The sequence below is a fragment of the Haliaeetus leucocephalus genome, unplaced genomic scaffold (genome assembly GCF_000737465.1).
Source record: "Haliaeetus leucocephalus isolate CR32 unplaced genomic scaffold, Haliaeetus_leucocephalus-4.0 Scaffold120, whole genome shotgun sequence".
Lineage (NCBI taxonomy): Eukaryota > Metazoa > Chordata > Aves > Accipitriformes > Accipitridae > Haliaeetus > Haliaeetus leucocephalus.
In genome coordinates this window covers 1,780,410-1,785,538 of record NW_010972556.1, presented here as the reverse complement: position 1 = coordinate 1,785,538, position 5,129 = coordinate 1,780,410, and positions in this window count along the sequence as shown.

Genomic DNA, 5,129 nt, shown 5'->3' with positions numbered 1-5,129 from the left:
GCCCCTCGGCGCCGCCGGCTTTTGCCCTCGGCGCCGTTGCCGTGCACGGGCTTGGCCTGGGCCCGCCGGTGTCGGGGCCGGCGGGTCTAGAGAGACACCGCCTGGAAGCTGAAGCTGCCCCGTGTTGCCGGCTGGCGCCGCCATCGCCTCAGGGCCTGTGGCCGCCAACGGCGGGCAGCTGGGGCTAAGCGCTTCCCACAGCGCGGGTTGTCGCTCTTGGCGCCGAAGCGAGGAGATGGAGGGAGCGTACACGTACTTTTAATTAAGAAACCGCGCTGTTGCCATGAGGTCGCTCGGCTGTCTGCCCCGGCGCGGCGGCGGGGTGCCGTGCGATGTGCTGGGGGGCTTGGGCCCGCCTGCGGGGAGCCCGCGGCGGCTGTCGCTGGGCAGGCAGCTGAGTGCCGCAGGCAGGCAGGGCTTCGGGCGCTGGTAATGCCGTGTGTTGGGTGCCACGGTTTTAAGGTCCGTTCAAGATGCAGTTGTTTGCTGATGCTCGGCTCTGCCAGCGATGCCAAGGCGGCTGATGACCAGCAAACCCAGTTTGCGCAGGGGGCATACTGTTGTTTCCAAACCACCCGTGCTTGGTCATGAAGAAAGGTCTGTCACCATTCTGAGATGAAGCGAGCTGGTGCAGCTGTGTGTCCACCTCCCCGCTGGCTCTGACAGACAAAAGCAAACCTGTCCAGTCCTTCGTTACAGGAATTCAGGAGCGTAAGCTGCCAGAAGATCAAGTCTACTTAAAAATGAGTATTGGCATCCTATGAGAGAAAACACAGCCACCCTCAAAAAATAAGACCTCTCTAGTCTCCATTTCCAATCAACCTTGTAAATGAAATCTGTCAGTTCTCCTCCCTCTTCCCCCCTCCTCTTCCCTCGTCCAAACCCAGACCCTGTTATGGGAATATTATGGGAGGAGTAGGACCCTCTTAACTCCTACTACCTTGACCAGATTATTGATACCAAAAAGCCGGTCAAAGAAACTCTCTAAGACTCATTTTGGAGTTTTAGAAAGCAGGCATTCTTTATTGCAGCGCTGGATACACGGGATAATTGCACCTAGCATGCATGCCACAGCTTCAGCACAAACAGCTTATGTGGAGTAACTAATTACATATTAATCAGATTAGTATGCATATACATAAAAATTATTGTAACTGATTATCATAGTACTGCCTACATCCAATCATGTGCAATGAAGAATTCAGTTGAGTCGAAGGGCTGCTTTTACGACCACCGACCCGTTTGAGATTCTGTTGGCTGCCCTTGAAGTCTTTGTTCTTGTCCTTGTTTGATCTTGCAACTTAACCCAGTTTCAATCACATGTGGTCAGTTTCAACATTGTTATCATCTAGCGTACAGGAACATCTAGTCGTAAGAGCAAAAGAACTGCAAAACGTCTGAGTAACTACCTCTACTAGTTAATTGCTTGGCTATACTTCTGTCTATTGTTTCAATCATAGTGTTAGTACAAGATTTCTCATAATTATTTACCAAATCTCACTTTTACAGTCATCTAGCAGCAAGCCAGTTTCCACGGTTGGTACAAAATATTAAAACCGACAAAATATTTAGACATACCATGCAGAATGTATGGAAATAATGCTATCAAGATAACCTGCCCTCCAGTTTGTCCTGCCAACTAATTCATTCACATTGCATTTAGGCCCATAGTCTTCCTTCCATTCATGCTTTGTGTATTTTCTACATACCAAAGACCATATTGTTTTATTGTTCACTACAACCGGGTTATTTTTTAATTGCTTTCCAACCCTGTCTTCAAAGAAACAGATGAACCTGGATAAGTGGCAATTGGATGGGTATTTTTGCATGGAAAGATAGATCATTGATTGAAGAGGAAGGTTACAGGCAACTCCCATCCCTTCATCTCCTTTCCCCAGTTCCCCAGACTAAGTGAATGATATCAGCTAAAACGCTTTTTCTTGCCTACCCTAAGCACAGCCTCTGAATGTGTTTGCAAATAGATAAATACAGAAAAAATATAAAGATCTTTTAAAGTGCAGACATCAGGAAGTTAAACATTTTTTTTTTAGTAACAGACCTAAATCTGATTCAGAGAGCATTCAGTATTACTTATATTACAGTCATTAATTTAACAGAAAGTTGGAAAACAGAAATTCTGGTCCATGGAAAAACTTTGTATTTTAAAACATCCCTCTACCCTAATGAGGTAAAAAATTAAAACCCATTTGTTCATTACTATGGGAGAAAAATTCTGAAAGATATCATAGGAAATATAAAGAATATATTTTTTTTTTAATTTGATAAAACCAAGGAATTTGTTCAGACAGTGCCAAAACATAGGCTGGTAAGCAACGTAGGGACTACTTATAATATCTACCCTATTAAAATTTGCATGAAATGAAATAAAATAACATTTTAAATGGAAAAATAGTCAAAACAAGGAAAGTAAAACTAATACGTAATTTTTATTTCAGTAATTTAGAATTTTAATTTCAAACATTTTCATGAGGATCATCTTTGAGTGGAAAATGTGAAAAGCTTTCAGCCTGCCCTAACTGACTGCTATAAAGCTTTAAGAGAAACATAATAAATTAATGTTAAAAGATACGCAGAAAAAGCAGGTACTAGTGTTCCTCAGTAAGCCTGCATTAATGTGTAAAGGTGCCAGATTTTTCACTTCCTGACTTCCGCATTCAGATGTGTTAATTATGCCCTTTCTGAACATCATCTAAAGAGAAGTATTCCCACAGAATTGCCAATTTGAATCACAATTCATGCTCAGCATCAGTAGGCTTGCGAATCATGTTGTTGTACAACTTTTTTTTGTTCTAATTGGAGGAGGAAAATAAATAGTACAGGGATTTCACAATTTCTCTGTAGCAGAACCTCATGTGTTCTGCTACCGGACCCATCGGTTCCTAACAGCCTCAGCATATGTACAGAAAGAGCATGAAGGGGAGACGAGCAAGCATCAGGCTTTGTACCCATCTGTATTGATGGGATTTCCTACAGTTCTGCTTAAATGAAAATGGCATCCCCTATTTTTAAGGAAAAACAGAACAAGTTCAGAGCTATTAGCTTCCACAAACATGGCTTTTAAATGACTTAAATTTCCGTTCTAAAATAAAATGAGGCCTTAGCTTTAAAAATGCTAACATTGAAAGGTATTTGACATTGACTAGCATAAACGCACCAACTTTTTACTTTGTGGCGTATTTTGTCTACCAACAGTCTGCCTCCCATATCCCACAGCAGAAAAATAATCAGCGTCAGGGCCAGACATTGTTTTATTGAAAATGTTTTCTGTAGAAGGTCAGTTAGTAGATTCACGTCTGAGAAGCCTTCAGTGGTGCCACAGAAGAAACCACAAGAGAACCAAGAACAATTGGCAGAAGTCACAGAAATACAAACCCAAATGTGAATAAAAACAAAAGGTCAGTTCCAAGAGTTTAACGCTGCTCAGTAGGCTGTGTTTGAACCAAGTGATAGCTGGGACCATATGCAGCTACTTGAGCCCACAAAAAGCCTGAAATAGTCTACCAGTATTTCTAAGATGTATGGGAAATATATAGTAAGAATGCTCCTATTCAATAAAATAGCTGAAAACACTTCCTGTAACCATATCTGAGTGGACGATAGGACTCCAATCCTCAAAATTACATTTTGAATTCTAAAAAGAGGTCAGACCTTTATAGGCCCTAGTCTGTAACAAACGTGACAAGGCATGCAAAAGGCTGCATGGGCTTTATCCCATATTAGCACATATCGTAGTAAAAACAACATACAAGCTGAGACTGCTAACATTTTATTCTTCAGTTATTGATCTTTTGGGAAAGTACATTATTCCAGTCAGGTGGGAAATCCGGTTTGGGTTTTGCTTTTTTTTTCTTTTCTTTTTTCCCTTTTTCTCCCTTCATCTTCCTGTAAAATGCTTCTATTTACAAAACAAGGTGATCTAATACTGAAGCAAGATCCCTCGCCACTAACTGGTCAGTGATTGCTTTTGCTTTCCTCCAGGCTATTGTAGACTGGCTGAGTTAAGTCCAGTACAGAAGAAGTGCAATGTGTAAGTATGTCTGTAAAAGTACTTAGCAAGGGTTACTGGCTCCAAGTTAGAGACTGTGTCTAATGTCTTAAGAATTTCAGCATTTATCTTAAGTGTCTAAATGCCTAAATTTTGTATAGGATCCTATCTATGGCTTTGTGGAAAAGCTATTCTGTAACACTGTAGGAAAAGCAGTGCATGCGAGAAGTAGCAATACGAATGTATATCAAAACTTAGTGAATCATTTTCTGAATGTTATACAATCTGCACAGGCATACTATTTCACACCTAGAATGCCAACTGCTAATTAAGGCAGCATGAATATGAACCAACACATGGAGTGCCACTTGCTATGCATGCTGTCCCATGCATGTCTTGTTGATCTCTAACTACGTGGATTCAGACAGTAAAGTTCTTTAATATGTTGAGATTACACATACACAGTTTTAGATTGGCTTTATTGCTTTGATCACTCTGGAAAATAGAGAGGCATAAATAAAGATACCTACAGGCTGTCATATAGTAATGGAAACCAAAAGTTTGAAATTAAATCTGTCCTTGTCAGCATAAAAAGCTACCATATTTTTCTATTTCATCTCCCAAATCAAGTGCAAAACAGATATCTAAAGAATATCTAAACAAACTTCTACCAAAAAAATGAAAGTTGGAAAGAATAGATTTTCTACCTCATGTTGTGACTTCAAATGATTTTTGTTTGTCACTTCAAGAAATTTTCTCGATTTTCATCAGCTGTATTTCTGATTGTTTTCTTATGTTCTTGTATGCATATTTAAACTATATTTTTCCACTGCTTTAACTGAATGATAGATGTTGCTCCCTCTATTTCAGAAATTCCAAATAATGTTGCACTTGTGATGGTAACCAATAAACAGCTGTTAACAACAAGGAAGTTGTACTTTTAAGAAGCAGCTAAATATCTGACAGCTATTCCCTTGAGAAGTACTAGAACAGTTTGCTCTTGTACTGCTTGACTCAAACGGGGCCAGATTTGCCACCAAGTACAAGAGAATGACAAGAAATAGTTTGGCCCATTGTCTTTAATATCATTTAAATGTTTGACTGAGGTTTGCCCATTTGGATA